General features: G+C 38.2%; 1 non-coding gene across 1 annotated transcript; it reads left to right on the plus strand.

The window, feature by feature from the left end:
- The first annotated feature begins 10,131 nt into the window (after nucleotides 1-10,131).
- Trnak-cuu (transfer RNA lysine (anticodon CUU)) lies at nucleotides 10,132-10,204 on the plus strand. Its single transcript has one exon. It is a non-coding gene; the product is annotated as a tRNA-Lys (tRNA).
- Nucleotides 10,205-10,644: the final 440 nt, after the last annotated feature.

The following is a 10,644-nucleotide window of genomic DNA, read 5'->3' on the forward strand; positions in this document are numbered from 1 at the left end:
ACTTGCAGCATAGGTTTATCAAGTCACTCTTTCCTTCTGGGAAAACCTTCTTTTGGGGAAAGATTTTTGTGTCAGCGCATCCAGCATCAAGTAAGATATACAGATGTCTTTGATGGAAAGCTGGGAGCAGAGAATTGCTAGGCCAATCTCTGAATGTGAAACTTCTGGGGGAGAAGTGTTCTTCAGCAGAAAAACGTGTTTTTTCCATGCTCTTGCCTGGCCATTGTAAGTGACATGGCTGCCTTAAGTAGAAACACCAACAGTGAAATCAGAACGGAATTAAGCCAAAATTGGGGGCATAGAGGGAGTTATGACAAAGGACCAATTAGACAAGTCTGCGGGGTTTTCTGGTTGTGCCACTGCCTGTCCAGCTATGAGTGCTCCCTGTACTTTCTCTCTCTAGCTTGGTGAGTTCTATTGGGAATTCTTCTGGGCCATGCAATGTGAAGGTGTTAACAAGAAAGTATACAGATCTAAACTTACCGCTTGACAAATGGTCACAGCACAGTGTGCATAGAGACACTGCCCAGGTAAAGACAGAAAACTAGTCATCTCTTAGTTAATGCTAGTAACTAGTAAAATTTGTGACTTTTATATATAAACACCATTCTGAATAATTAGTTTGGTTTCTTCCTTTCTATCCCCTTTTCCTTCTGGTGTGTGTTTGTGTACACGTATGTGCATCTGTGTGCCTGCTCATGTGTGTGAGGGTGTATGTGTGCATATGGAGGTCAGAGGACAACCTTTGCTGGCATCCTCAGGAAAGCTGTTCACTTCCTCTGAGAAAAGTTTGATGTCCACCAATTAGATTAGGCTGGCTTGGTAGGACCCCTGGGTATACTTTTGTATATTACAAATGCACCCTACAACACCTTGCATTTTTAGGTGGGTTTCTGCATGTCTGATTGAGGTCCCATGCTTGTAAGGCAAATGCTCTACCTACAGAAGAGTGCCCTCAGCATCTCCTGTTACTTCATGTGATTCAGTTTTCCTGCACTAGCCAGGACTTGCAGGGCAGTATTGGACAGAAATGATGACGGTATCTTCATCCAATCTCAGTGGAAGAGTGTTTATTTTAATGTTTCACCATTAAATATAAGACTTGGCTTTTTCCCAGTTGTTTGCTCACATATGTCTCGACATGAGGTTGATTTTTATCAGGCGCCTCTCTGGCCTCTGTGTGGAGCATCATAATATTCAGTAAATATGCTAAAGTACTCTGATTGATTCCCTAATGTTAATACAACTTTGAATTTCTAGGGCAAATCAAAGTTGCTTGTACTGTGCCATTTTTTATGCATAGCGGGACTCTCGATCTGCTAATATTTTATCTGGTTATATGACTGTGCTTGTGAGTGAATAGGACCACTTTTTTCTCCCTTGCTGAGTTCTGGATCAAGATAATTTTGACTGTATCACATTTTCTAAGGAAGTATACTCTTTTTTCTATCTCTATAATTTCTTGTAAGAATTGAGTCATTTTCATCTTAAATATTTAGAACAGTTACTGGTGAAGCCATCTAAGCTTGCAGTTTATTTATGGGGGTGTTTTAAATCTGTTTAGTCCTTTGTTCGCTTTGTCTGCTTTTTTTTTTTCTGATAATTTGTTAACTTCATCTGGTTGTGACTTTTTGACGTGTCTGTTGATTCTGCACACCCCTCAGCTGTTGCCATTTCTGCACCCATTGCTCCGTACACACCTTTTCTTTCTTCTCTTTCCTCGACACTGTGGTTTCCTCCTGTGCCGGCTGGCTCTTGTTAACATCACACAAACCTAAACGTATCTAGGAAGAAGGAATCTTAACTGAGAAAAAGGCTTGCAGAAGACTGGCCTGTAGGTGAGTCTGCGGGGGCATTTTATTGATTAATGATTGACGGGGCAGGGCCCATCACGCAGCATGCAGTACCCCCCTTGGGCTAGTGGTCTGCGCTGGCTGTATTAGAAGGCAGGCTGAGCAAGGCAGGGGGAAGAAGTCAGTGAGCAGCACTCCCCCATTACTTCTGCTTCTCCTCCCGCCTTGGCTTTCCTCAAAGGAGTGGCTTGGAGTATCTAAGCTAAATAACCCCTTTCCTCACTCAGGTTCCCTTTAGACATGGTCTTTATCGACAATATCGAAAGCAAACTCAAATACCTCCCACCCCCATCTGTCTCTCAGAACATTTACAAATTGACCTTTTTGTGTGCTCATTTGTACATTTTTTTTTCTCATCATAATTTATGGTCTTGAAATGATCAGTTCTTTAGATCAGATTCAGTTCCTCTTCTCTCAAACTGACTGATCTGGAAGCTTGGCTCATTAATTTGTTCTGCTTTCTCTGCTTTCTGCCTCCATTCTTTTACATTTAAAATGTCATACAATATAGTTTGATCATGTTCTTTCTCCTCCCCCAGCTCTTCCCTATTTCCTTAACCACCCAACCTCATGGTTCTTTCTTTCTATCTTTCAAAAACAAAACAAAACAAAACAAAACTCCCCAATCTCTTCAGTCAAAACAAACAAGCCAATAAGATTTAAAAAATACTATAGAGAAATTTCTAAAATGGCCTTATTAAATAAAAAACACAGAGCCAAATATAGGCCTTACATCAGGGAAATATGGAAAGCCACCAGCCAACCTTTCCTCACCAATTCTTCAGCTTCCAAATGTGAGTTACTTCCTATCTACCCATGCCTTTATTGCCTTGCTGTTCTGCCTTCTCATTGGCTATCTTAGCCCAGCTACCTCACATCCTCTTCCTATGCAGCTCTGTTACTTTTTGTCTGTCTGTACAGACCTCCAGGCCACTATGGTTGGTACTGGGATTAAAAGTGTGTATCACCACACTTGGCTCTATTCCCTAGTGTGGCCTTAAACACACAGAGATCCTGCCTGCTAAGGGATTAAGGGTGTGTGCTGCCTGACTTCTTGTTTACTTAAAATGGCTGGCCTTTCCCCCCTGATCTCCAGGCAAGCTTTATTTTTTAACATACAAATAAAATATCACCACAAAATACCCAAATAAAACAAAAACAAAGAGCATACAAAACTCTGTGGAGTCTGTTTTGTGTTGGTCAACTGCTACAGGGCATAGGACCCATCCTGGAGTGTGGTTGATATACCCAGTGATACTCCAGTGGAACAAACCGATTTTCTCTCTTGAGCAGGTATCTTCTTGGTTAGGGGTGGGACTTGATGTCCACTTCCCCTTCTCGGTGCTGGAATTATTTTTAATTGGGCATTGTAAAATTATTCAGTTCCTTTTCACTTTGCAAATTTGGAAGTCTATATTCTGTTTTTTAATGATTGTTCCTAGAAATTAATAAAACTATTTGATTTATCAAAATTCAACTTTAAAGTTTTTATTCTTCTCAAGGTAATATAAGAATCTTTGTTTTTCTCTTACATCACTCACTTTTGGCTGGCAAATCTGAAGTCCCTAAACTCAGTGAGAAGTGGCTGGCACATTCTTCTGACAGAAAATTGTCTTTATGGGGGAGAAGTTATCTTTGTTTTGAAAGTTTCAACTGATAATATGAGGGCTGCCAACAACACGGACAAGAACACCCTTCCCTATGTCTATTGACAGTAGATGTTAACCCATCTGTAAAGTATCTTTACAGCAAAGTCTAGAATATATAAATATGTATAGTGTGATATGGGAAAACCCAATTGATGTATGAAACTAGCCACCACAGACTTCATCAAAACACCCACAACACAGCTTCTAATATAGTCAGTGTCTCTATCTCTTTAGTAGTTTAAAATCATCTGTCTTCATTAAGCTATAGATTTGAGACACAGGCTGTGGGACACACCTTCAATCCCACCACTCAGGCAGGTGGATCATGAGTTTGAGTCTAGACTAGGACACATAGCAAAACTTTTCTCAAGAAAACAAATACAATCCACTAAAATTGTGGGTTGTGTTTTCTTTCTGATGAACCTTCAGATATTCAAACACCGTTATTTTCATTTTTGCTGTGTTTATAGGCTGCTGTTACACTTGCTGGTACAAATCGTGTCACTTTTTATGTTTTCCAATTGTCTGTTAACCTTGTCAAGCTGGAGTCATATTGTTTTAACTGTGGAAAACCTAGCCGTTTACAACATGTTCATATTGTTTATAATACCTCAAGCTGTTATTGGCCTATTTGTTTCTGTGGGTACATTTGTCCTGGATCTTTGTTTTCATATCCTTTGTTTGTCTGTGTTGCTAGCCATCATATCTGGAAAATTATTTGCAGCTTATTAAAGATCATGTTATATCATCTTCCTCCTTCTTAGATAATTTTTATTTGCTAATTAGTTTCCTAGACTTGAAACCCCAGAAAAACTTGATCCTTCTGCTTCATTTGATTTTAGCCACTTGTTTTTAATCGACTTTCAAAATTTCTGCTTGTATATAAAATTTAGGAGCCACAAAAGAAAAAAGGCATGATATCAGTCATTCTGAGATTGGCTTAATTCATTGAATATCCTTATCTCCAGTTGTGTCTAGTTTTCTAAAAACATGTCTTTTTTCTTTTTTTACAACTGAAAAAAAATCCATTGTGTCTATATACCACAGCTTCTTTATCCATTTCACTGTATGGGCTTGGCTCAGTATTATAACTAGTGCTCCAATAAACAATGTTGTACAAGTATTTCCATGATATGTTGACTTGGTCTTTTGGGAAAACACCTAGGAGAAGTAAAAAGCATGAAGATATCGCCATGTCCTCCAATACTGTGTGCAATGAAACTACACAATGAAAACTGAAGTAAACAACTGAAACTACTTAGGTGTTAAAACCCATGCATATTGATACCCACACATAGGAGTGATATGTTACTAGAGTCTCCCAGTAGCTCTAGTATAGATGGAACTTCTGATGTGCAGTTTGAAGTTACCTTTTTATGGTCTTGAGATTGCTTTTGTAAAAATCATTGACTTCATTTGGGGCTGTGCGGATGTCCAGTGGTATTTTGACACCAGAAGCCCATAATTCTGTCCTCAGGCTGTGGTGGTATTATGATTTCCTGAATACATGTTCTATGAAGAGCAATAAGCATCACTGATACAAATGAAAACTACTGATGGCATTGCTTGCAATCATCCCCCAGAATACTCTATATTGTGTAAATATCTCCCATCCCCATTTAAGTATATATATATATATATATATATATATATATATTCCTAAACACATAGGATACTCTAACTTGTCTACTTTTGATAGAAACAACATCTTAATTTGCTTCTTAATCAGGATTTTAAAGCAATGGTCAGCTTATAATAAACCATTTAGGTATAACATATTTTGAGTTTTAGAAAACAGCTTGTACATTTATATCAATAAAGCCACATGAAAAAGATATACTTACGTAAAGAGTAGATTTTGGTTGAGGAGATGGTGCAGTGATTTAGAACCAGAGTTTGGAACTCTAGAACCCATATAAATGCTTGGTGGTGAAGGCAGCCTAACTGTAATTCCAGCCCTTACAATGCAGAAACAGGGCATCTCCAGAGCAAGGTATACTAGCTGCATCTGCAGTCTCTAAGATATATTGAGAGAATCTGTCTCAATTAAAAAGGTAGAGAGTGACTGGGGAAGGCTCCTCAAGTCATCCTGGGGCCTCAACATGCACACATGAATACGTATGTGCTTACACTCTGGTATATACATATGCACACACCCATGTTAACATGGATGCAGAGATACATGCACACACCATATATACACAAACAAGAGAAATTGCCCAATTCATTTTATGATGCTGGTGTTACCCCGATACACAAACCACATAAAGCACTAACAAAAAAAGAACTATAGACCAATTTCCATTATGAATATAGATGGAAAAATAATAAAATACTTCAACAGAATCCAAGAACACATCAAAAAGATCATACACAAGGATCACATAGGCTTCATCCCAGTAATGCAGGGATGGTTCAATATATGAAAATCAGTCAATATAATCCACCATATAAGCAAACTGGAAAAATGCGTGATAATTTCATTAGATCCTGAAAATGCCTTTTACAAATCCAGCACTCCATTCATGATAAAAGTCCTGGAGAGATTAAGGATAAAACGGATATACCTAAACATAGTAAAGGCAGTTTACAACATGCCCATGCCCAACATCAACTCAAAGCACTGCCAGTAAAATCAGAAGCAAGACAAATTTGTCCACTCTCTTCATACCTATTTATTATAGTGCTTGAAATCTTTACCAGAGCAATAAGACAACAGAAGGAGATCAAGGGCATACAAATTGTAAAAGAAGTCAAAGTACCTTCATTTGCATATGATAGAACACATAATTGACCCTCAAAATTCTGCCAGGGTCTTATAAATACTTTTAGCAAAGTAACTGGATCCAAAATTAACTCACAAAAATCAGCAGCCCTCCCATATGCAAATGGCAAATGGACTAATAAAGGTATCAGGGAGACAATGCCTTTCACAATAACCTCAAATAATATAAAATATCTTGGGGCTACTTTAACTTAGCAAGTGAATGACTTGTATGATAAAAACTTAAAGTCTTTGAAGAAAGAAATTGAAGAAGATACCAGAAGATGGAAAGATGTCCCATGCTCATAGATCAGTGGGATTAATATAGTAAAACTGACCATTCTATCAAAAGTAATCTACAGATTTGAATAGAATCCCATAAAAATTCAAAAACAATTCTTCACAGATCTTGAAGATCAAAAATCCTAGAACAGCTAACAGAATAGCTAAAGCAATCCTGAACAATAAAATTACTAGATGTCTCACTATTCCTGATTTCAAGCTATTATAATAAAAACACCGTAGTATTGGCATAAAAAAGACACATTGATCAGTGGAATTGAAATGAAGAACTATATATAGATCCATGTACCTGTTGATACCTGATTTTTAATAAAGAAGCCAAAACTACATACTGGAAAAAAGCCAGCATCTTCAACAAATTTGCTAATCTAACTGATGTCTGCAAGTAGAAGAAAGCAAATAGGTCCATATCTACCACCCTGCATACCAAATGGATCAAAGACTTCAACATAAATCTGAAAGAGTGATATAAGAAAAAGTGGGAGGTAGTTTTGAACTCATTGGCACAGGTGACTTTCTGAATAGAATATAGTTAACATGGACACTAAGACCAGCAATGTAAATGGGACTCCATGAACCTGAAAAGCTTTTATAAGGAAAAGGACACTGTTAATTGGACAAAGAAGGAGCCTACAGAATGGGAAAAGATTTTTTTTACCTACTCCACATCTGATAGAAGGCTATTGCTGTGGATATCGTTCTATATAAATAAAACACTGATGGCCAGTGACCAGGCGGCTTGAGTTTCCACCTTAAACCTGAGAATATTTAATAACCAATTCTAAACAGAGCCAAAACCAGGTTCCTGCTTCTTGTCTCATACGGGCAGCTAGACGCCGCAAAACGCAGGTTTGAACACTGGCGGGTTCCTGGCGTGTGCGTTTGACCGGCAGTATGGTGGTAATGAGGCGTCTGCCAGCGGCACATTACGCTCTGTGGTAGATTTAGTCTTTACTATTATTAAAAAAAAAAAGAGGTTTCTGGGCTACATGCTTCTTTGATAAAAGCTTAGACCCACTATTTCTGAGACTTGATGACTCCCAGAACTGGCGGAAAACGTACCACTGTCTTGTTGGGAAGCTGAAGTGGGCGGAGCCAGCAGCCACAGCGCCTTTTCAGTCTTAGAAGGGTGCAGTTTAAAGCAATAGGCTCAAGGTAATATAAAAAATAAGCCATGTAAAGATGGCTACCACACAGAGAATCTGGATTATGTTCTCTTTGATATTTGTAACTGAAGAAAAACATTTGATTGCAAAAGCTGTTGAGTTATGCCAAAATGTATATTTTAAAGGTACCTTGACTTCAAAATTTGGATTTAAGGATATGTTGCTTTGGAAAAGAGGTTCTGCTTTTGTTTCCACAGAAAGCCAGAGGCTATGGATTTGTTCCAGATTAAGATACATCAGGTTTCACCAGCCAAGACCCCCTGAAAGGTCTCCGATGACACCATGGCCCAGATGATCCAACATCCAGAGTGGTTTCAAGGCAACTGGTTCACACAATACAGCCTCATGGACTACCCCATAGGCCTAAAATTTTCTTTGCGTCCCCATAAGATACAGTGCCCCCCTCCAGCAGGAAGTAGTAAGAGATGCTTGTAGATGTAACCAACCGTCTTATTAAATAAGAAACACAGAAACAATGTAAAAGAGAAAGCCGAGAGGTCAGAGCTCAGAGCTAAAATCTCACCCTTCCTCCTGCTGTCCCAGCTTCGCGAAAAGAGACCTTCTTCCTGTCGGTTCGTATTTTTAAAGTATGTTGTTCTGCCTTCTCATTGGTTGTAAACCCAAACACATGACTGCCTCGTCACTGTCTGAATGTACAGCCCCCTAGGTCTTAAAGGCATATGTCTCCAATGTTGGCTGTATCCCTGAACACACAGAGATCTTATGGGATTAAAGGCGTGTGCCACCACCGCCACACTCTTGCTATGGCTCTAATAGCTCTGACCCCCAGACAACTTTATTTATTAACATACAATCAAATTAATATTTCAGTACAAATCAAAATAATATTTCAATACAATTAGATTACCACCACATTTCCCCTTTTCTATTTTAATAAAAAGAAAAAAAGCAAAAGGTTATGACTAACAAAAGAAAAACTATATACAAAAGTACAATAACTATATACAATATATACAAGTAATAAATACCTAAACAGGTATTTGACGAATCAGAGAAAATAATTTCATTATCTATCCTATTTTGATAATTCCAAGATGTATCTAATGTACTTTCTATCCTAATTAATTTTCAACTATAACTAACTAATCTTTAACCATAACTAACTAATCTTCAACTCCCTCAGAGACCCAAGAAGGGAATAATATTAGCTAACAAAAATAAAAACAGGAAGTGCATGCAAGCAACTTCCAAAAAAATTTTGTGAGTTGACAGAAACAGCCAGCTGTCTGGGCAGTCACCTGAGGTTTCTCCGCAGTGTTGGGGCATCATCTTCAGCCTATAGGCTTAGTGTATCTGACAGACTCATTTGTGAAGTAGGATGTACACAAGGTCAACAGTTCAACCTCACATTGGGTGAGAGCAGTCCACGTACCAGAAACACCTGAATTCCACTAGTGTCCTGTCATGATTCAGGATTTTAAATTCTGGAAATTGTTGACAGTTTTTTAATTCAGCTGTCCATTCTTCTTGGCTGTGTATATATGGCTTTATCTCAGCATCCCCTTCTTCTCTACATCCCTCTATTAAATGCCAGTCTACTTTTGAGAGGCATGAGCTTTTAGCTGCTGTTCCATTGTACAACAGAATCCATCGGCCCTCTGTCTGTTAAGCTGCCTTCGAAGAAAAGGGCACCGTACCTTTTCCAGATGCGAAGGCCACTTCAGGGATGGGGCCATATTGTCCTGGCCTCAGAAGATGCCTTTTGATAAAGCCATAACCACACTTGTTTTGGCAAGAATCAGTAGTCCCTTGTTTCGTGATCTGTCTGTCCACTTTGTCCTGTTGATTCGAGGATACTTTGTTGTCCAGTGGCTAACTTTTGCCAGAATGAAAGTTGACTCCATATGTAGTTTCTTCAATGCCCATATTTTCTCTAAAGTAGATTGGTACTGCCAGGAGCCGACATGTCTCAAAAAAGAAAAATTTTCTAAGTTATTAAAACATTTTAAATGTCATATTCTGTAGATCTCTGAAGGGTTTGAAGATGACCTGTCTAAAACATCTCTGCTCAATTTTTAAAACATATCTAATATGACTACAAGTTCTATGATAATGTCTAACTACTAGCTTTCATTTTTTTATATCCTAATAGTTGATAATAATAACATTCAAGGATCAGAAATTTGCATTACATTGTTAAATGGATGGAATAAATACAATTAGAAATATACATATAGCATTTTCTAACAATATCAGTTTCAAATTTGTGTACAATATAAAACAATTCAATCCAATGTAAAGTATTTAAAACTAGTAATTGTCTTTTTCTTTTCTTTCTTTCTCTTTTTTTTTTTTAAACAAGAACTTTAAATCTAATCTCCTTTGCTTAGCCTTTTTCCTAACCCTTGACAATATGTCTTTCTCTTTTCTTTCTAGCCCGGCTAGCTCAGTCGGTAGAGCATGAGACTCTTAATCTCAGGGTCGTGGGTTCGTGCCCCACGTTGGGCGCCAGATGTAGATGTAACCAACCGTCTTATTAAATAAGAAACACAGAAACAATGTAAAAGAGAAAGCCGAGAGGTCAGAGCTCAGAGCTAAAATCTCACCCTTCCTCCTGCTGTCCCAGCTTCGCGAAAAGAGACCTTCTTCCTGTCGGTTCGTATTTTTAAAGTATGTTGTTCTGCCTTCTCATTGGTTGTAAACCCAAACACATGACTGCCTCGTCACTGTCTGAATGTACAGCCCCCTAGGTCTTAAAGGCATATGTCTCCAATGTTGGCTGTATCCCTGAACACACAGAGATCTTATGGGATTAAAGGCGTGTGCCACCACCGCCACACTCTTGCTATGGCTCTAATAGCTCTGACCCCCAGACAACTTTATTTATTAACATACAATCAAATTAATATTTCAGTACAAATCAAAATAATATTTCAATACAATTAGAT

This window comes from Peromyscus maniculatus, chromosome 2 (genome assembly GCF_049852395.1).
Source record: "Peromyscus maniculatus bairdii isolate BWxNUB_F1_BW_parent chromosome 2, HU_Pman_BW_mat_3.1, whole genome shotgun sequence".
NCBI lineage: Eukaryota > Metazoa > Chordata > Mammalia > Rodentia > Cricetidae > Peromyscus > Peromyscus maniculatus.